The 24,671-nt window shown below is 32.0% G+C and overlaps 1 protein-coding gene across 2 annotated transcripts in view; it reads right to left on the bottom strand.

Moving 5' to 3' along the window:
• The window catches only part of LOC124366452 (legumain-like), a 107,428-nt gene that overhangs the window by 69,321 nt on the left and 13,436 nt on the right, over positions 1-24,671 (bottom strand). The gene's annotated exons all lie outside the window — the stretch shown is intronic.

Here is a 24,671-nt window from a genome sequence, read left to right as displayed (position 1 = left end):
ACCTCTGCACTACCGTACCTTACCTCTGCACTACTGTACCATACCTTTACACTACGGTGATGTTCTCATTTGCTTCCGCTTGTTCATTCCAAATCTTTTCACAAATTAGTAGTACTCTAATGGTAATATGATACTAGACTTTTGCATTCCAATATATACGTATAACGTAAAAGGAATTTAAATTCCTTTCGAAGAATATGGATTTTTTTTCTGAAAATAAGGACTTTATATAAAATAAATCAAAATTGTATGTTGAATTATAATAAATCAATGTAGCCTCATACTGTTAATACTTCTACGGAAATTAACTTAAAATTCCATGAGGTATCTAGATCAGTCTAAATGTTTAGTTCTGGTCTAGATGCAAAACGACTGACGTATAACTATTCCTTTTAAACTTTTAACCATCTCCATTTTTAAATCTAATAGATATCGTATAATAACTAAGCACAGATATAAAAAAGTATAAATATGTTAGGACACAGTCATGTTATTGCTTTTGTACCAATGTGAATGTCCGCTATCTTGCCTGGTAACTAACTCATATAACAAATCTGCAACTTACACTAGGCATAACAAAAACTGATGTGAGACGTAAATATGCGGGGCCCCACGGATGTCCAGGAGCGGCACATCACAAGCCGAAAATGTTGAGATGGTAAGGTACAAGTGATGTTCTATAGTTCTATTCCACTGCAGAGGAAAACTGTTGGAATTGGTAAAAGCTCCCTTGGCGTTAAAGACTGTACCTTGCCTGGACCTAAGGGAGTTGTACCCTTGAACACTTTAATTCCGGAGGCTGAAACCTACCATGAATAAGTTGCCTCTTTTCAAGCAAGCACAAAGTTCATTTAAAGATCCAAACAAAGAGAGATTTCTCAGTTATTCCCTAATGGAACAAAAAGGCAGCGTAAGCACGGACTCTGTACTAAGTTTAGACTGAATGTTAATTGGTAAAACCTGTGGCAATTATCCAGGTGACAAGGTCACTTGTATTAAATAAATCCCTACTTACATCTATCTAGTGTAACGATATAGCAATCTAATTGTATCTATCAGTGTGTTCGTGTGCTTGTTACTCAATCATGTAAAACTGACTGTACCGATTGTATTGAAATTTTACATTAACATTCTCGCTATCTGCGACTCATTAGTCTTAAACAATTTCCCTTTTGGCTTAATCAGCAGATCGTAAGTGTATTTTTGAAATAAACTATTCTTAGTAAACATTGAAATGTGACAATATAATCATAAGTTTAATTAATTTAACTACTATTTATAACTTCGTTGCGTTTACATTATTAAAAGAATAGAGTAAGATTAAAAGTAACAACACATCTGTTTTAACCTCCTCTGTAATCACCGATGTGCACAGAGGTTATCCTAATAATAAAACAGCCTTGACTGTAATAAACTACAATGGCCATAGATATAAACTCTTTACCGATAAAGGCTTCTCAGACCCGCGCACGAATATGCGTTGGGAGTGTTGATGGCCGAGCGGTCTAGAACGTTGGACTTTGGATCTGAGGTTGAGATAGCGAACATTCATATCCTGTCTGTGGCCGTAGCACTTCTTATCAGTACTATCGACCTTGTACTGTATCGACTCTCCTTCTTATTCTTCTTAAAAAGGGGATCGGCCTTTCTCCTTTTAAACTAAGAAATATAAAAAAATTCGACCTCTTATCTTCCTTTTCAAAACGCCTTCAATCCCATCATGAGTTCATGAGCCTCATTCATTACATCATGAGTGTGTTAAATGAAAAGCTAAGAACTTCGACTTTAGCATTCTCTCACAAAATAGTGATTTAGTTGTGGAAGTACTAGATTATAAACTGCCAAGTTTGTCTTATACATGTTATGGATTATTTTTTCAAATATCATTGTTACTGAGCATGTTTACCTAAACTTGTCAGTTTGTTTATAACACTTTTATTGAGGATTTGATGGTGAGTCTTCATAAAACTTTGCTACGGTGCTCTTATAGCTTTATAATTATATCTAATCATTAATTTTGCCAATTATGCCCAAAGAAAAAAGAAAGAGAAAAAAATTGATTTTTCCTATACAAATTGCATATACATTTATTGCGGAACGTACACTACTACTTTACTGAATGATCTTTTAGAAAAATTAAGATGATAAATTAATTATTGTATTTATATTTGTATCGATTGTCAACTAAATGTCACGGAACAGAACTATGTTTATAACCCTGCAGAATGCCTATGAATAATACTTGCATTGTGTAGGCTAACTTGAAAACACCTTCTTATGTAACACAGTAAGGTTTCTTACTGTTAAAGAACAGTTTTATTAAAGGGTAGAAAGCGTTTACATTTTAGTAAGTGAGAAAACATACAGAACCTCTTTACAGAATCAACAATAAAGTAACAGAACAATCCATTGAAAAGTACAGCTCTTATAAACAAGACTCAACTCACTATAATCCTTAAAAACTGTAGATTAAGCTGATAATTGCTAAGCCTACAGAGAAATGTATTCAATAACTATTTTAAACTATCACCAGATATGCATTTATGCAGTTATTATTGTCATAATAGCTGCATTATGTGTAGAAAACTTGGTTGCTCTGCCATGTTTTGATGAAACATTGTAGTACACTGAAACGTAAAGTTCATGAGACAATGAGAACATCTCATTGTTCAGAGTACATTGGGTGGCTGTTGGATAAATTACGGACATCTATTTTTAGTCTGAGTGGCTATTAAATGAAAACAACTCAAAGTGTCAGTTTTGGACATATTCGTCATGGACTTTTTGTATCTCTTCATACTGACGTGGATTCAAAGCTATAGATTTCAAGTCTGCAATAGTGTAATATTTCAAGTTTGCAATAGTGTAACATTTCAAGTTTGCAATAGTGTAATATTTCAAGTCTGCAACAGTGTAATATTTCAAGTCTGCAATATTGTAATATTTCAAGTCTGCAATATTGTAATATTTCAAGTCTGCAACAGTGTAATACTTCAAGTCTGCAATAGTGTAATATTTCAAGTCTGCAATATTGTAATATTTCAAGTCTGCAATAGTGTAAATTTCAAGTCTGCAATAGTGTAATACTTCAAGTCTGCAATAGTGTAATATTTCAAGTCTGCAATAGTGTAATATTTCAAATCTGCAACAGTGTATTATTTCAAGTCTGCAATAGTGTAATATTTCAAGTCTGCAATAGTGTAATACTTCAAGTCTGCAATAGTGTAATATTTCAAGTCTGCAATAGTGTAATATTTCAAGTCTGCAATATTGTAATATTTCAAGTCTGCAACAGTGTAATATTTCAAGTCTGCAATATTGTAATATTTCAAGTCTGCAATATTGTAATATTTCAAGTCTGCAACAGTGTAATACTTCGTCTGCAATAGTGTAATATTTCAAGTCTGCAATATTGTAATATTTCAAGTCTGCAATAGTGTAAATTTTCAAGTCTGCAATAGTGTAATACTTCAAGTCTGCAATAGTGTAATATTTCAAGTCTGCAATAGTGTAATATTTCAAATCTGCAACAGTGTATTATTTCAAGTCTGCAATAGTGTAATATTTCAAGTCTGCAATAGTGTAATACTTCAAGTCTGCAATAGTGTAATACTTCAAGTCTGCAATAGTGTAATATTTCAAGTCTGCAATAGTGTAATATTTCAAGTCTGCAATATTGTAATATTTCAAGTCTGCAATAGTGTAATATTTCAAGTCTGCAATAGTGTAATATTTCAAGTCTGCAACAGTGTAATATTTCAAGTCTGCAATATTGTAATATTTCAAGTCTGCAATAGTGTAATATTTCAAGTCTGCAATATTGTAATATTTCAAGTCTGCAATAGTGTAATATTTCAAGTCTGCAATAGTGTAATATTTCAAGTCTGCAATAGTGTAATATTTCAAGTCTGCAATAGTGTAATATTTCAAATCTGCAACAGTGTATTATTTCAAGTCTGCAATAGTGTAATATTTCAAGTCTGCAATAGTGTAATACTTCAAGTCTGCAATAGTGTAATACTTCAAGTCTGCAATAGTGTAATATTTCAAGTCTGCAATAGTGTAATATTTGAAGTCTGCAATATTGTAATATTTCAAGTCTGCAATAGTGTAATATTTCAAGTCTGCAATAGTGTAATACTTCAAGTCTGCAATAGTGTAATACTTCAAGTCTGCAATATTGTAATATTTCAAGTCTGCAATAGTGTAATATTTCAAGTCTGCAATATTGTAATATTTCAAGTCTGCAATATTGTAATATTTCAAGTCTGCAATATTGTAATATTTCAAGTCTGCAACAGTGTAATACTTCAAGTCTGCAATAGTGTAATATTTCAAGTCTGCAATAGTGTAATATTTCAAGTCTGCAATAGTGTAATATTTCAAGTCTGCAATAGTGTAATACTTCAAGTCTGCAATAGTGTAATATTTCAAGTCTGCAATAGTGTAATATTTCTAAGTCTGCAATAGTGTAATATTTCAAGTCTGCAATAGTGTAATATTTCAAGTCTGCAATAGTGTAATACTTCAAGTCTGCAATAGTGTAATATTTCAAGTCTGCAATATTGTAATATTTCAAATCTGCAATAGTGTATTATTTCAAGTCTGCAATAGTGTAATATTTCAAGTCTGCAATAGTGCAATACTTCAAGTCTGCAATAGTGTAATACTTCAAGTCTGCAATAGTGTAATATTTCAAGTCTGCAATAGTGTAATATTTCAAGTCCGCAATAGTGTAATTTTCATGTCCACAATAGTGTAGTATTTCAAGTCTGCAATAGTGTAATATTTCAAGTCTGCAATAGTGTAATATTTCAAGTCTGCAATATTGTAATATTTCAAGTCTGCAATAGTGTAATATTTCAAGTCTGCAATAGTGTAATATTTCAAGTCTGCAATATTGTAATATTTCAAGTCTGAAATAGTGTAATATTTCAAGTCTGCAATTGTGTAATATTTCAAGTCTGAAATAGTGTAATATTTTAAGTCTGCAATATTGTAATATTTCAAGTCTGCAATATTGTAATATTTCAAGTCTGCAATAGTGTAATATTTCGATTCTTAACTGAGCAGAAAAAGAAATGGAGGTTAGCTCAGCGTTGCGGTGTTTTATGAAATCAGTCATTTTGATCAACCATGAGCATTGTTGTGATAAACGGTAGTAAAGAGGTAAAAGTACCCAACACCATGTTCGTAAAAGGCTTAGCTGAGTTTTCATGCAATATGTTTATCTAGAGCTAATTCATTTAACAAATATCCTGCGGATATGACGCATAATATAGAAAATTCTTGTAGAAAAAATGTAATTCAAAGTTTTTATTCTAAAACGTTTTAAAAGATATATTTTTTTAGATATATTGCGACGTCATGAATTCAGATTTTAGTTAATTAAATTGGGTGTCACATCACTTTTTAATTAATAAAGATCTACACACTAAGTCAGGATAAAATTATTTATTCCTTAGGGTAGTAAGGGCAATGCTTTTGTCTCATATGGGTTTGCAAATTGTTTGCATATTTAATTATTCTGCTATTTTCTCGTTGTCTCTATGGTAACCTATGAGACCAATGCAAAAATATTAATTAACGCTCAGCCAAATCCCACAAAGTGACATGAGCTTTCCTTTGACTTAGTGTTCCTCATATAGAAATACAGATTTATATACAACTTTAAGTTTATTTTTATCTATTTTTTTTTCAAGATTATGTGCGAACAGACATAGTTATCGATAGAAATACAGTAATTAAATATTTCTAGTCCCACGAGCTTCGCTAAAGCTCAGTCGATTAAACTAAGTCAGTATTGTAGTCCTAAAAGCCTCTTTTACATTCCTATTACTTTCCACGTGGTAAATAATTATGAAATATTTAATGCTCTGCATACGCATTGCACACTTTATCTTAACATAATTACTATATATTGGGTACAATATTTTCTTTAACACTTTTACATTTGATTTTATTGACAACATTTATTACTTAATATTAGCATTTAAAATAATCGTTAAACTGTACAAATATGCTACAGTTCCGAACAGGAGTTCTGTTATACAACTTTCTATAACCATATAATCAAGAATTGTGGATGAGTATGACAAGTTTCGTATGTATTTGCTTCGGACAACATTTTCATTTCCACAATGAATATTGCAGCAATTCGGTAACTCCAGAGGTAACAAGTGCTGTGGATAGTTAATTAATTATTTGGCAGACACCAATAGCATCCATCCATTACTACTTTACTTAGAATAAGAAGATACAAAACCCCTCATGGCAGTCCTAAACCATTTGCGCCGCTTCCGGAGTAACAGGATAATGAGGTTCCCCACCCTTCTCTTATCTTCCTGTCGAGATCTCATGAGGAAAGATAATAGACACTATAAGTCATGAGACCTTAGATTAAGGGGAGGTGTAGCATTTTATTTTTAGGAAATTAAAAACTTATTTACTGACTATTGTTGGGAGAAAATATATGTGAAAATATTTTAGAATTTAATTATTGATGTCAAATCTCAAGAAAGGCCCCGCGGATGTAGCAATGTTACAGCACGACAGCAGAGTTTCTGGTAGTTGACTTTGATCACGGGATTACAATAAGGGTGACTTGAGATGACAACGAGCCTCTCTGACCATGTGATTGGTTATTCGGGGGCCATTCAAAGCTTTCGGTGAAAGTTAGCTGGTTAGGGGAAAGGCTCGGTATAAACACCTCCGACTCGACTTATCGACCAGCCATTGTCAACTACATTTTCGATGATAGCGGTTAGTGGTGTGTCGTTACGTTGAGTTGCACAAATTAAGTTGAGACATTGTGTTTTTCTTTATTCTGTATACAGTATACACCTGCCAAAAGTGGACCCTCCCAGGGTTTATTTATTACAGTATCCCTTGAAGTTCGCGAAGGTCACTCAATCATAAAAGATGTATCTCAGTATATTATGTTGTTAATTGAGAAATTTGATCCAGACTTTATCGTGGCTAGGTGTGCATGACGAGAAAGTTGTAAAGAGTTTTAAGTATATGTAATATTTTAATATAATATGTAATATCGATTCGGAAGTTTTATTGATTTGTAATAATTGCACATATCTATGTCCATCAGTTTGCTGTGTTTGGTAACGCAAAATTAGCGAAATAATTCGATGATATGGTTTTAATATTATATAGTACAAACTTGTCAAGTAAGTCAATTGACTTTCAAAGTTTATATCTACATTTAGCTCACAGGTATATAGATAAAATAACAGGGTCACAATTAGCTAAATTAGCAGTTGCGTTAAATCATAAAAAGTAATAATGTAAAGTCCATATTTTCAACCAATTTATCAAACATAAAGTTTATATTAAATCTCCATGAACGTAATTATTTTCAGACTCAAACGGTCGAATTTGCATGCATCACAGCAAGTAAAACTTCAACCTTAAATGTCAGATTGAATATTGTATGTATGAAGCGTACACTGACACCTTAAGTGTATTTTAATTGAATCTTAAGATAAACTTAATATAAGTGAAGAGTTAAAAAAATTATATCCAAGCTACGCGAGTAAACTTTCTTACAGGTGCAATCATCACATCGCAAGGGTTGGCTAATGACAAGTAAAGCCTAAAGGGATGGATACCAAGATGCAAAGGTTGGATCCATTGTCAGATTTAAAGAACAGTTAATTTTCTACGTTTGTCCAAATTATATTAATTTAATTCAATCACTACATTAAAAGCATACTAACCAACAATGATAACTTTTTTGTGTGACGCCTTTCGATAGCAAGATGCATCTCGAAAGTTTTGAATTGTGTCTGTGGAAGATAGCCTTGCTATCGGAAAGCCTCACAGAATAAAAAGTTATCGGTCTTGGTTGGTCGGTTCAATGTAATGATTAAATCAAGAAAAGCAACATTACATCATGTTTCTCACATCTTTAATACAATTGCATTCTTCCAATATTCTGTCAGGAAGGGCAAAATGTGCATTATAACAATCAACTAGGCGGGATATAATTTCACATCCTTATAACTTCTATAAACGCAATGTAAAAGGAAAGTGACATAGTAAAGTGCATGGATCACATCCCACATTGGGAATATCACGAGAAGTTGTGAATAGAAGGGCATTACTTGTGTTATAACAATCAACTGAGCGGGATATAATTTCACATCCTTATAACTTCTATAAACGCAATGTAAAAGGAAAGTGACATAGTAAAGTGCATGGATCACATCCCACATTGGGAATATCACGAGAAGTTGTGAATAGAAGGGCATTACTTGTGTTATAACAATCAACTGAGCGGGATATAATTTCACATCCTTATAACTTCTATAAACGCAATGTAAAAGGAAAGTGACATAGTAAAGTGCATGGATCACATCCCACATTGGGAATATCACGAGAAGTTGTGAATAGAAGGGCATTACTTGTGTTATAACAATCAACTGAGCGGGATATAATTTCACATCCTTATAACTTCTATAAACGCAATGTAAAAGGAAAGTGACATAGTAAAGTGCATGGATCACATCCCACATTGGGAATATCACAAGAAGTTGTGAATAGAAGGGCATTACTTGTGTTATAACAATCAACTGAGCGGGATATAATTTCACATCCTTATAACTTCTATAAACGCAATGTAAAAGGAAAGTGACATAGTAAAGTGCATGGATCACATCCCACATTGGGAATATCACAAGAAGTTGTGAATAGAAGGGCATTACTTGTGTTATAACAATCAACTGAGCGGGATATAATTTCACATCCTTATAACTTCTATAAACGCAATGTAAAAGGAAAGTGACATAGTAAAGTGCATGGATCACATCCCACATTGGGAATATCACGAGAAGTTGTGAATAGAAGGGCATTACTTGTGTTATAACAATCAACTGAGCGGGATATAATTTCACATCCTTATAACTTCTATAAACGCAATGTAAAAGGAAAGTGACATAGTAAAGTGCATGGATCACATCCCACATTGGGAATATCACGAGAAGTTGTGAATAGAAGGGCATTACTTGTGTTATAACAATCAACTGAGCGGGATATAATTTCACATCCTTATAACTTCTATAAACGCAATGTAAAAGGAAAGTGACATAGTAAAGTGCATGGATCACATCCCACATTGGGAATATCACGAGAAGTTGTGAATAGAAGGGCATTACTTGTGTTATAAAGATCGACTAGGCGGGGTATGGATACACATCCTTAAACCTTCTATGAAATCGATGCACCAAGGAAGTATCAAAGTGAACCATGACTCTAATCCTACAATGGGAATAACACATGAAGTTGCGAATGGAAGGGAATTACTTGTGTTATAACGATCGACTAGGCGGAGTATGGATTCACATCCCTAAACCTTCTATAAAAGCAATGTATCAGGGGAGCATCAAAGTGAGCTTTTCTTTGGATTTGAGTCTTCAAATAAATAGAGGGAATACTAGATGAGGGCGATATCCCTACCTCCAACACCGCTTAGGTCTTATACCTCTGCTGTAGATGAAGCTTCGCAGCAAGATCAAGAGCTGTAAGTAAAAGCCATGTCTTGGTGAATTTAACGCACTGCTTTGTGGTTGTTATTTATCATAAAGTATAACATTATAATTGTAAATATTGTTTAAGGATAAACTATTTACATATTGATTAATACTGTATTTGTATTTTTTCAAGCGCTTACTATTATAATATGAACAATATGTATCCACGTCAAATACTCCATAGCCTTCCACATTAATATTTGAAATTACAATTTTAAAAAAAGTTACTTTGAGTCCGGTTAAATTAAATTAAAGACACAATTGGTGTATAGAGTTGTCAATTGTGTGCAAGGTTAACGTCTAGTAATTTGAGTAACAGTGTATAAATCTACTATTCATTTAGGAGTAAGAAGTGCTTAAATAGGATTTCTTCTCTTCCTATTCACCAATATATCTAGCACAACCGTGGCATTACTAGATTACAATGATTTAAACTTATATACTACAATATAATAAAGTTTCTACATATAACTTTAATTTTTAACAATATAAATCAATATAATCGTGTATTTAAGTTCAAAAGAGAACTTAAAGAAAATGGTAGCCATTTATTCATTCAAGTGTAGAAGTGCTCTATATAATTCCTCCTTTAGTTATGAATAGATCTGGCACAACCAGGGTGTTACTCGTCACCAGATACATCTACAACGTTCATGCCCGAATAGTCAATTTAACATCTATGTTGAATTACAGTTCTTATGTTTATACCACATTAATCTAGATAACACGGTGACTTTAGTGTCCGTTCAAATTAAAGCGTATGTGTAATTAAGCCTGTAATAACTACTGGATTTTAAATAATTTGAGACTTCTTGTAGTAAATCTGAAACGGTAATTCAGATAGAGACTTAAAGGTACTGTTTTTCATTACTTGAATAGTTCTAAATGACAGAAACCTAGAATATTGCTCCTTTTCGTCGCCTTACACAATTTTAAAGTAGGCACACAGTACCTTGGAGAATAATATTTCATCCTATCGTCTCAACTGCTGCATCAGATAATTTAATTGACATGTACGGTTAGAGTGACCTGAAAAAGTAAATATATGATATTCAATATGAATTCCTTACAAATTAAGTAGGAAAAATTTATTTTTTCGTCAAAAAAATAGTGTTTTGCAAAGCAATTCTGACACTCGTATATATATACAGTGTTATTAAAATTTAATATAAATATGTAATGAGGTAACAAGTTTTGCCGATGTATAATTAGCTAGTAACGATTGATTGTAACCACAGAGCTATCCTCCAGGTAAAACAAGGGAGTGGTGAGGAGTATCGAGGTTATCGACTGGACCTTTGTTATGTTATATATATACATTGTTATTATAATGTAATATAAATATGTAATGAGGTAACTAGTCTATCGATGTATAATTAGCTAGTAACGATTGATTGTAACCACAGAGGTATCCTCCAGGAAAAACAAGGGAGTGGTGAGGAGTATCGAGGTTATCGACTGGACCTTTGTTATGTTATATATATACATTGTTATTATAATGTAATATAAATATGTAATGAGGTAACTAGTTTTATCGATGTATAATTAGCTAGTAACGATTGATTGTAACCACAGAGGTATCCTCCAGGAAAAACAAGGGAGTGGTGAGGAGTATCGAGGTTATCGACTGGACCTCTGTTCTGTTGTATACATACAGTGTTGTTTTAATGTAATGTATTTAACTAAAGTAATTATTGTAATCGATGTATAATTAGCTAGTAACGATTGATTGTAACCTCTGAGGTCCCCTCTATGTAACACAGGGGAGGGGGAGGGACATCGAGGTTATCGACCTGACCTTTGCTCTGTTGTGTGTATACAGTGTTGTTTTAATGTAATGTAAATATATTATGAGGTAATTAGTATAATGGGTATATAATTAACTAGTAACGATTGATTGTAACCCACACAGGTATCCTCCAGGTAAAACAAGGGAGTGGCAAGGGGCATCGACGTTATCGACTGGACCTCTGCTCTGTTGTATATATACAGTGTTGTTACAATGGAATGTAAATATATCATGAGCTAATTAATCTAATCGATGTTTAATTAGTTAGTAACGATTGATTGTAACCACAGCGGTCTCCTCTATGTAACACAGGGGATTAGTGAGGTGTATCGAGGTTATCGACAGAACCTCTGTTCTGTTGTACATATACAATGTTATTATAATGTAATGAATATATACCATGAGGTAATTTGTCTAATCGATTTATAATTAGCTAGTAACGAGTGATTGTAAGCACAGAGGTCTCCTCTATGTAACACAAAGTAGTGGCGACAGCCATCGAGGTTTTCGACTGAAGCTCTGTTTTGTTTTACGAGTATATATACAGTGTTATTATAATGTAATATAAATAAGTAATGAGGTTATTAGTTTAATCGATGTATAATTAGCTAGTAACGATTGATTGTAACCACAGAGATATCCTCCAGGTAAAACAAGGGAGTGGCGATGGGCATCGAAGTTTTCGACTGGACCTCTGTACTGTTATATATATATATATATATATATATATATATATATATATATATATATATATATATATATATATACAGTGTTATTATAATTTAATATAAATATGTAACGAGGTAACTAGTTTTACCGATGTATAATTAGCTAGTAACGATTGATTTTAACCACAGAGGTATCCTCCAGGAAAAACAAGGGAGTGGTGAGGAGTATCGAGGTTATCGACTGGACCTCTGTTCTGTTGTATACATACAGTGTTGTTTTAATGTAATATAAATATGTAATGAGGTAACTAGTTTTATCGATGTATAATTAGCTAGTAACGATTGATTTTAACCACAGAGGTATCCTCCAGGAAAAACAAGGGAGTGGTGAGGAGTATCGAGGTTATCGACTGGACCTCTGTTCTGTTGTATACATACAGTGTTGTTTTAATGTAATATAAATATGTAATGAGGTAACTAGTTTTATCGATGTATAATTAGCTAGTAACGATTGATTGTAACCACAGAGGTATCCTCCAGGAAAAACAAGGGAGTGGTGAGGAGTATCGAGGTTATCGACTGGACCTCTGTTCTGTTGTATACATACAGTGTTGTTTTAATGTAATATAAATATGTAATGAGGTAACTAGTTTTATCGATGTATAATTAGCTAGTAACGATTGATTGTAACCACAGAGGTATCCTCCAGGTAAAACAAGGGATTGGTGAGGAGTATCGAGGTTATCGACTGGACCTTTGTTATGTTGTATACATACAGTGTTGTTTTAATGTAATATAAATATGTAATGAGGTAACTAGTTTTATCGATGTATAATTAGCTAGTAACGATTGATTGTAACCACAGAGGTATCCTCCAGGAAAAACAAGGGAGTGGTGAGGAGTATCGAGGTTATCGACTGGACCTCTGTTCTGTTGTATACATACAGTGTTGTTTTAATGTAATATAAATATGTAATGAGGTAACTAGTTTTATCGATGTATAATTAGCTAGTAACGATTGATTGTAACCACAGAGGTATCCTCCAGGTAAAACAAGGGATTGGTGAGGAGTATCGAGGTTATCGACTGGACCTTTGTTATGTTGTATACATACAGTGTTGTTTTAATGTAATATAAATATGTAATGAGGTAACTAGTTTTATCGATGTATAATTAGCTAGTAACGATTGATTGTAACCACAGAGGTATCCTCCAGGTAAAACAAGGGAGTGGTGAGGAGTATCGAGGTTATCGACTGGACCTCTGTTCTGTTGTATACATACAGTGTTGTTTTAATGTAATATAAATATGTAATGAGGTAACTAGTTTTATCGATGTATAATTAGCTAGTAACGATTGATTGTAACCACAGAGGTATCCTCCAGGTAAAACAAGGGATTGGTGAGGAGTATCGAGGTTATCGACTGGACCTCTGTTCTGTTGTATACATACAGTGTTGTTTTAATGTAATATAAATATGTAATGAGGTAACTAGTTTTATCGATGTATAATTAGCTAGTAACGATTGATTGTAACCACAGAGGTATCCTCCAGGTAAAACAAGGGATTGGTGAGGAGTATCGGGGTTATCGACTGGAGCTCTGTTCTGTTGTATACATACAGTGTTATCGTAAATGTAACATCAGTATGCTTAAGATTTTTTTATAACTTTATGGAGGTTTCAAAGAAATCTGTCTAATACCTTTGTTCCAAAAGCGAAATTTTTAGTTTTAAAATTTTCTACAACCAAGAGTAAAGTTTTCCTCAAAGTTTACATATCAAGTATTTTACTTTACTTTACTCCACTGCACAGGAAGCAATGCTTTTGTATTTTTGTACATGTATGTGTGTGCCTTTGTGTGCTGTATATCTGATTCAAATATACATGAATAAACCTTATCCGCAATTTAGGTCAACCTATTTTGTTACAATGACTCGTATCCATAAGCAGTCTTGCCTATATGGATTTTTCTAGTTTCCATTATGGTTATCTATGAGATCAATGTAAAAATATTCAGCCAAATACTTCCAGCCAAATCCCGTGGAGCGACGGTCCGACGGTTAGATATGAAAGTTATCTAGCCCCACGAGTGCTAGACTTTGTTAAAGCTCGACTAATAATGAAATTTATCATTGTTAATCGCCAATATAAGATATTTTTTTTGTAACAGAATTATTTAAAACTTAACGCTTTAAGTATCTCCATAAAATTTAAATATTCAATGTTTCCATCAGAAATATTCGAGGAGTAAAGTGCAGTTAGATGTTAGTGAGACTACAACTAGAATAACCACTGAGGACTACTAGTTTGTTACTTTTGTTCAATAATCCCACAGAATGTAATAATATCCATATGATCATTCTTAACTGAATGTTCGTTTTTATCAACTGTATCATTCAGATAAGGGTAAAACTGATTTGTAAATTTTTATGTCGAACAAACAAAACCGTATTTTGTGTTTATTACCCACTGACAAAACGTTTTAACGCTATCGTATATTTCCATATATTATATTTTACGGGAATGGAAATGGACTGAAAAGAAAACGCAAATCTTTACTTGATCTAGGAACATGCCATGGACTAGCATCACTGTATCATTAACCAGTTTCACATTAAATGCATTTAATATTGCACTAATGCTCAAGCAATTATTAAACTTCGAATTATATTTGTAAAAGGTAGATATAGAAAATCGATGTATGGTTTAAGGGTACGATTTTCTAGAGCTCTTAGGGTAGTGAAAATTGACGAAAATATCGTACTGAGTTTGGCTCCTTGGCTAAAAGTTAAGGAAAAATGAAAATTTGTAATAAAATAGGTGTTATTTGTTAGTTTATTCCTGTGTCCACACAATAATCTTTGAACGGATTGAGTGACACCCGGCATGCCACATTTAGAGGAGGGGGGGGGGAAGGCACCACTCCGTATCTCCGTTGTGCGAGTAGTTAATGGAAACCAGAAACATAACTTTTTAATTTGAAAAATTAAGTCAATGGCCTTATAAAAAATAAACGTACAAAACGTGGATTGTAGAGAAATCGACATAATTGTACTTCATAATAACTAAATTATGATAGTATTGATAAATGTATGTCCACACATGCTTACAGAAACCATTTTTACAAATTCCATTTGTGACATGCAAACCCCGTAGTAATAAGACGACGTTTGCAAAACTTACATAAGAAACATTTTGCCGTATTTTAAGAACAGTATAAAATACAGAGTATTGTAATTATGATTGATTTTTTTAATCGGTAGACCGATATGAGTAAAGATGCATACAGTTGTTCTTGGGGAGAATATAAATGTTTTGAGATAGATTTGGTTTGCACATTTTAATTACCAGATAACTATGCGAACGTTATAAAGTGAAACTTAATTATATGTTTGTTCAATATTTAACTAATTCAAGCTATGTGACGTTAACCTAAACAAAAATCTATAAAGCTATATTTTTACTATTTTATATATTATACTATTATATTCAGGTGTGATGTGAAATTTATGGAAGGCAGACAAGGAATTTTATTTCAGTGCCCTAAGGAATCCATAATACGAGTAAAATTAGACTGTTCAAGATAAACATTCCTGGCATCTCTGCAATAATATTACATATTTAGGGCCCTGGGGCCTATAATATTTATTCTACGGTATTTTATCATGTGGCCTTATTGAGTTGTGTCACAACACCGATTAGTTGTATAGATCCAATGAAACATTATTCTTGAATGAACAGCTATAGACCAACTAACCTTTAAATACTCCGGGGAAGCGATGGTATAAAAGTATAGTTGGATTATGATCATTTTCCATCGTTATACAGTATGTTATAAAGTGTATAACATAATGTTATGATGATTAAAATCTATCCTATTCTCTTCGTTTCAAATAAAACTGAAAATAAACATGATAACTTTTAAAATGGTCTTTTCTAATGTTTTTATTTCCCACGTTTAGTTATCTTTTTACATTGCTCATATATCCATTTATTACAAGAACGTGTTATATTGTAACTCAGTTTTTAAGTTTGATTTTTACGAGTTAGAGTGTACTGTCATCTAAAGGTGGCTCTAATTTTATATTTTTTACATACTCTTTTAATTTTCTTCCATAATCCCGCCACATATAGGATTGACATGTACGCAAATTTTACTTTCTTTTAATTTTCGGTCACACGTTATTTTCTATTGTTTCTTTTACATTTATTTATGACAGACTGAGGTTATCCATTTTGAAAAGATCCTAGTCAAGGTTTTCGTTTTCTTCTTTTAACCCATTATGTCTGAGCCCAAGTTCTTTACTCTTTCAAACAAAGAATATGTGAATCTTTCTTTGACAGATTTTCTTCGTTCAATTGAAATTAGATTTTAATCCTCTAATCGTTGTTTTATACACTTTGTAGCAAGTAACTATGGCAAATGTTCAAAACCCTGTTATCATTCAAGAACGATCTTTAAGCGATAGTGAGATGGACATTCACATAGTTCTAGTTATAAATAACTTTGTAAGTATTGGCATGATGAACGCGATGAAAATATAAACTATCTATATGCAAAAAAAATTATTTTTTGAATTGGTTTAGTTTTTAATAATTTAAGCTGTTGATGATTAATAATTTATTATTCTGTAAGTTAAGTAATATTTTAGTTTACAAAGAACTTTTAATCTACTCTAGACCTACTTTTTCATTTACATCAACCTAGTAAAAGAATGAAACAATTTCTTTTCCTTTTTAAATTTTTCTTTCAGAATGCAATCTTTACTAATTTAATTCCTACTACAAATTAAATATTACTAATTGGTGCAGATTAGGATATGCTATTGTAATAGCGTATACACTATTGTGCAAATATAATACGAGTATATATTTTTCTATGATCATCTCTAAATTTCATATATTTGTTGGAGTAGTTTTAGTGTATCTATTGATTCTAGTACCAACTCAGTAACTAGTAATCACGTAAAGTAGTAATAAACCTGACCTGCATCAAAGGTTCGTTAATATCGTTATTTGTTGGAGTAGTTTTAGTATATCTATTGATTCAAGTACCAACGCAGTAACTAGTAATCACGTAAAGTAGTAATAAACCTGACCTGCATCAAAGGTTCGTTTAATATAGTTATTTGTTGGAGTAGTTTTAGTATATCTATTGATTCAAGTACCAATACAGTAACTAGTAATCACGTAAAGTAGTAATAAACCTGACCTGCATCAAAGGTTCGTTAATATCGTTATTTGTTGGAGTAGTTTTAGTATATCTATTGATTCAAGTACCAATACAGTAACTAGTAATCACGTAAAGTAGTAATAAACCTGACCTGCATCAAAGGTTCGTTAATATCGTTATTTGTTGGAGTAGTTTTAGTATATCTATTGATTCAAGTACCAACACAGTAACTAGTAATCACGTAAAGTAGTAATAAACCTGACCTGCATCAAAGGTTCGTTAATATCGTTATTTGTTGGAGTAGTTTTAGTATATCTATTGATTCAAGTAGCAATACAGTAACTAGTAATCACGTAAAGTAGTAATAAACCTGACCTGCATCAAAGGTTCGTTAATATCGTTATTTGTTGGAGTAGTTTTAGTATATCTATTGATTCAAGTACCAATACAGTAACTAGTAATCACGTAAAGTAGTAATAAACCTGACCTGCATCAAAGGTTCGTTAATATCGTTATTTGTTGGAGTAGTTTTAGTATATCTATTGATTCAAGTACCAATACAGTAACTAGTAATCACGTAAAGTAGTAATAAACCTGACCTGCATCAAAGGTTCGTTAATATCGTTATTTGTTGGAGTAGTTTTAGTATATCTATTGATTCAAGTACCAACACAGTAACTAGTAATCACGTAAAGTAGTAATAAACCTGACCTGCGTCAAAGGTTCGTTAATATCGTTATTTGTTGGAGTAGTTTTAGTATATCTATTGATTCAAGTAGCAATACAGTAACTAGTAATCACGTAAAGTAGTAATAAACCTGACCTGCATCAAAGGTTCGTTAATATCGTTATTTGTTGGAGTAGTTTTAGTATATCTATTGATTCAAGTACCAATACAGTAACTAGTAATCACGTAAAGTAGTAATAAACCTGACCTGCATCAAAGGTTCGTTAATATCGTTATTTGTTGGAGTAGTTTTAGTATATCTATTGATTCAAGTAGCAATACAGTAACTAGTAATCACGTAAAGTAGTAATAAACCTGACCTGCATCAAAGGTTCGTTAATATCGTTATTTGTTGGAGTAGTTTTAGTATATCTATTGATTCAAGTACCAATACAGTAACTAGTAATCACGTAAAGTAGTAATAAACCTGACCTGCATCAAAGGTTCGTTAATATCGTTATTTGTTGGAGTAGTTTTAGTACCTATATCTATTGATTCAAGTACCAACACAGTAACTAGTAATCACGTAAAGTAGTAATAAACCTGACCTGCATCAAAGGTTCGTTAATATCGTTATTTGATCCCTTAATACAAAGTATGGCTTAATAGACTAACCAAACAAACATCAAACAGATTTAGTTTAATGAGGCAATCAATAATTAATTACGATTATCAATTTAAAAGATTAAATTTATCTATTGCATGAATAATTATATTTAGTTAAAATAACCTTTGAGCCTTGTTAATAAATAAATGGACTAATTATATAATATTATTAAATGCATACATGAAAGTAAATCCAATTATTGCATTTGAGAGATCAATATCAAAACTGAAATAAACCTTTGTAAAGAATTATTCAAATGTACACTGCCACATATTACATACCAAAAAATAAAAATGTATGTCAGATTTCAAAATGAACAAAACAAAAGGTGTACTATTTTTTTATAAATTTAATTATGAAAATTATCCTACAAATTACCTTACTGAAATTTATCTTCACATGTAGATTAATTTTATTGGATATTTATTGATTGATTATAATAAATTTCTCTTTAATGCATTTACGAATTAATTTTACAACAGTCTTAGAAGTAAACAAAAATCATTTACTACATAATATTTCGTTGCATAACAACTTTCTCAAGTACATAACTATAAACGTACACTGAATAGTTCTCCAAAAAAAAGAAGAAACACCTGATAACAAACTTTTAAAATGTAAATAACAGTTTTGACATTCAAACAAATTTTGATTTGTTGTTGATTTTTAAATAAAAGTAATATAACAATGAATTTTATTAAATTTTGTGAATAACAATCCAAGTATTCAAATGGAAAACAATAATTTTGCGAATGTTAAGTCCATATGGTTGTATAGATTTTATTGTGAATTAATGTGCCAATTCATGATTCCTTATATTCAAATCATTACGAGAGCTATTTCCACAAGGTTTAATTTTGCATATAGCTTTGCGTTTATAGTAATCCTCAAAGTTTTTGTTATGGTGAATAGCGTGTAAGGCTACTGGTTTTTTGTCTTTGCAGTTAATTGAAAAACGGTGACCGGGTCATTCTTACCCGCAAAGAGTTCGAGGTTTGCCCAATGTAGTCCTTGGGACAAAACCTACAGGTTAGCATTGTTGGAGGTAAAGGCCAATTTATCAGCTATTGGATACATTTTTTGTTATTTTTACGTCACTTTTAAATTAAACGGCATTGTCTATAATGTTTTAAATACCACAACATGGTTTATAACATTACTGTGGTATGTGTTTATTATTGTAATTCAAAATACGAATTTCGGGCATCACAAGCAATTTATTCAAGTTTTGAGGTCTCTTAAATAGTATTATAGGTGGCTTGGACAATCGTTTGTCACTAAGAGTGAGTTTATTAAAATTTTTTTCGTGGCCAATTTTCATGATCCTATTAAAATTGTGCAAACCAGAATACAATTTTGTATATTTAAAACCTTTTTAGGTTGTCTTACATGCTGATTTAAAAGTTTTTAGGGTATCCCTGTTAGTAAGAGCTTTGATAAGTTTGCTTGTGAAAATTGTAAAATCTGAAGTCTGTACTTAAGGATATGGCTCTAAGGGAAAGACTTTTAAGTATAGCTTTTTTTATATGATTTGGATGGCAACTACTGTAATGTAGGTAATTCATTTTATTATTACCTTTAACATGTGTTTTAGTTTTTAAAATTTTATTATCTGTAAATATTCAACATAAAAAGTGACGATTTTATGATTAATATTCCAATTAAATTTAAGACATGAAAAGTTATTTAAATTATCAATGAAAAGATGAAGCTTCTACAATCCATTATAGAAGACTACAAAAATCTCGTCTATAAATCTGAGCCACAAAAGAGGAAGGAATTTGCAAGGTTTAAGAAAACTTTTTTCTACAAAGTTCATTATACAATTTGCGTATGGGGGGCCATTTGAGTATCCATCGCCGTTTCCTTTAATTTAAAGATAATTTTGATAAATTATAAATTATTCAGTATTAAAATTAGATTAATAAGTGAGATTTTTAAGTTTGCTGAAGGTTTGGTTTAATTTACTTTGTTTGAAGAAAATGCATAGTAGCTTCCAAACCACCTCCATTTGAAATGTTCGTGTAAAGCGATTTAATATTTATTGTTAAAAGCTTCGTCTCCTCAGGAAGTGGCTGGAAGATATCCATGAATCATGTTATAACGTGCCCGGTTTCTTTGATGTAGGGTGGAAGATTTCTCACCAGGGGCGCACAGGTTGTCATCTACGAATGCTGCTACGGTGTATCTGCCAGGAGGTGGTCTCGATAGTTTATGTGTTTTGAAAAATGGTGGAAATTTTCTGTTTTCGGTGCTTTTGGGCCAAGAAGATTTAGCATATCATATGTAAGATACTCATTTTCAGTCTCTAGAGTGAGGTAGTCACGGATTTCTTGGTTAAATGTAGATGTTAGTTCTCCATCAATAAATTCGTTTTTCATCAAGCTGTCTTTCTGCCTCTTTTAAGAAATGAACTTAGTTTAAAATTACAATTAATAGCAATACCTTTGTCTGAAGGAAAAATCATTATTTTGATGTAATTGAATTGCTTTTCGTTCAGAACGAGATATGGTTTCTGGAGGAAGATTGGTAAATCTGGATTTCAAATATTTTTCCCAAATTAAACTTATGAACTGCCAAACAGGATTTTCTAATGGAAATGGTGGAGGTTGCAATCCTGAACGGTCTTCAAATTTAATTTTATTATTACAATAAGTTTGACTCTATTAATATTTTATATTTATGTTTCTTGCGAATTTAAAAGCATCAGTTATGAAGTTAGTTTAATTAAATTTGTGTGGTATAGTGAAACAGATTAGGGCTTTCATTAACACCGAAATTTCTGGAACCGATGGTTGTAATTTGATAAATGTTCAACGTTTGTCAGAGAGTCATCAGTGTTAGGATTTTTTGGTTTAATTTTGAAGAATTTTTGTCGTGTATTTATACATGGTTTTTGTCGCTTTGAAACTTGCATGGAGAGGATTTACATTAATTTCAGAAATTACTTGACAGTTCTTGTTCTGATTTAAATGTGCGAGGTTCATTACGTAGCACTGACAGTTTATGAAGAAGTTCATGAGAGATTTTACTCACAAACCTTTTAGTACCAAGTAGGATTTTATTATAATTAAATTAGAATAAATGGCTAAATAGTTTAATGTTATGTAATTAAAAAAAAAATATATTGAATCACAAATCATACTTGTTCCGCCGGAGACGAACCCGTTTATCTCCGTTTACTGGGTGAATATAGACACCGTATGAAATATTGTAACTGAAAATTCTGGGAAACAGACATCTAACACAAATAGATATTCAGGAGGTACACGATAATGAATCTGATCCACTCATAATCGCTAAAATGTTCAAACATCTGTTTGAAGTGCCCCACTGGACAGAACTAGAAGTGCAAAATATCGTTACACTTACGGCTTTTCTAATATAAAGATTTGTACATAAATTTTCTTGATAACAACAGAAAGAATCTCTTAAAACATATAAATGTAGTTTATCTTTGTAAACCAGTTCATCACTTGACGTTTTTGATGGAGGTTGCTTCATACCCTTTGCGCTCCTTAACTCACATTTAATATTACTCTAATAATATAAACACTTAACTAGATTACGTTTAGCATACTGTTTATGAGGAATTGATTATTTTATTCTCATCCCAGGGAATGAGCACTATGCTTCGGTTGAAAAGCACAACATTGTAGACGCGAAAGCAGCGTTAAGTTTTGCAAGCTAGTAAAATCATTACATATAAAATATTGTAGTTTTAAATTATACTTACATCTACGTGTTTTTATTTATTTACTATTTACTATTTTAATTACGTTTGTATTTATTTATTATTTAAGTTTTACCTAATAATTTTGTGTTGCATCTAAAGTTACCACTTAAAAATTTGATACAAATGTTACTCAAAACCTAAGACAAAGGATCGTTGTTTTAAAATTATATATACTTTATGACTGTTAATCAAACAAAATCATGTTGCTTTAAAGTGCAGTATTTTAAGCACCTCTCTAACATTAATTGTAATGATAGTGTTCTTAGTTAATTTCATTTAGCGTACATTAATTCCAGTGCAATAAACTAAACTCGGTTTGATTACTTTGACGAGCCGTAATTAATTAAAAGCCTTTCTAGAAGTTACAGACAGTTATCATATAATTATCTCTTTGCTTGTGTAACCAATCAAGAAACAAGCTGTTTGAAATGTTAGGAGCACTCAGTTCAATATTAAAAAGATAAATATCTACGAGGAAAACGTGACTTTAATTTTAATTAAAGCAGCACTTTCCTCATACGTCATGTCTGCTTGTACGACTTTAAAATACTGATTTCGATTATGGTAACTAAATAGATTTGACTGAGCGTTAGTGAATATTTATATTGTTTTTTTGGGTTAACCTGGAATATTAGAACAAATATTAGAAAACACAAATTTGTACAAACCTGAGTACAATCGTATAAAATAAAATTCTAACAAGTCACATGTTAATGCATGTATCACAAATACCTCAAAAAATACAAAATCATCTTTCGGTAACTTGGTGTGTGGAAGGAAAACTTCAGTAAAATTTAAGGATGGAAGCCAAACTAAAGGGAAAAAGTTAGTGTATCACACTGTTCTTCATTAGGTTATCATGAAAGTTCCTACTCTCAAAAAAGAGTTTATTTGCAGCATTTAAATGTCAAGGACAACTTTTTTATTTATACTGTACATAAGGATGAGTTATATTATCGTGCATGTTCGCCCATATAAAGTTCCCGAACGTTATTAAAGCCTGTTTCTCAGTACAGCTGTAGCTCACACAATTATTTCTATTTAGTCTGTCAGGGACGTGGATGTAAATATTTGTTTTCTGTCTATATATCCACAAAAATACACAATGCCAGTGTGTGTGTGTGTGTGTGTGTGTGTGTGTGTGTGTGTGTGTGTGTGTGTGTGTGTGTGTGTGTGTTTTGTGTGTGTATTTCTTTATTTATAAGATGAAATGAGGTAAAGCCCTTTCTGCATACAAACCCAGCATCTGTTTAGTGAATCGTGGTATGGCAAACTCCTACCTTGTAACCTATCTTGTAATATTACACAAACATTAAAATGTACTTTTCTAGATTTTAAAAAGCTAAAAGTTTCACTTGTCACAGATCACACACACAATTATATTTAGGTTAATTAGGTTCTAGCACAAAGCATAGTTTTAGAACGAATATAATTTGGCAGGTTCATACAAAACAAACAAGGCTTCTAAACCGGATCGGCCTAAGCCAAGTTAATGGAAGCAAAAAGGAAAATGCCACTGCAAAGTACAGACACAATCTGCGACTACTTTACACAACGCGTCGCTTACCTTGGCTGATCCTTAGAAATCATCTAGAAATCTATCTCTAGACAAATATATTATACAATACAAAAATATCTGTGCTTTCAGCCCCGGGAAAACATATGCCTTGAGATTCCGTGGAAACCAATTCAGAAAGCTTCCCGTTAATTTCATACAATGTAATAAATACATAAACATTCGAACGCTGCATGTCTGAAACACAGTACTAACTTTATGTACTCAACTGTTTACTACGATGATTGTATACATTTCTCCTAACAACTGTTACTTACGGTATCTAGAATCTTAGAACCAGTACTATGTAACTGTACTTTCAGTCCTCCCTGGAACATAGTAATAATGTTATTTACTCAACTGTTTACTACGATGAATGTATAAATTTCTTCTTACATCTGTTACTTTCGGTATCTAGAATCTTTGTACCATTACTATGTTACTGTACTTTTAGTCCTCCCTGGAACATAGTACTAATGTTATTTACTCAACCGTTTACTACGATGATTGTATTCATTTCTCCTTACATCTGTTACTTTCGGTATTTAGAATCTTAGAACCATTACTATGTTACTGTACTTTCATTCCTCGCTGGAACATAGTAATAATGTTATTTACTCAACTGTTTACTACGATGATTGTATTAATTTCTTCTTACATCTGTTACTTTCGGTATCTAGAATCTTAGTACCATTACTATGTTACTGTAATTTCAGTCCTCCCTGGAACATAGTAATAATGTTATTTACTCAACTGTTTACTACGATGAATGTATACATTTCTTCTTACATCTGTTACTTTCGGTATCTAGAATATAAGTACCATTACTATGTTACTGTACTTTCAGTCCTCCCTGGAACATAGTAATAATGT

This window comes from Homalodisca vitripennis, chromosome 7 (genome assembly GCF_021130785.1).
Source record: "Homalodisca vitripennis isolate AUS2020 chromosome 7, UT_GWSS_2.1, whole genome shotgun sequence".
NCBI lineage: Eukaryota > Metazoa > Arthropoda > Insecta > Hemiptera > Cicadellidae > Homalodisca > Homalodisca vitripennis.
This window is presented reverse-complemented; position numbering and strand designations above follow the sequence as displayed.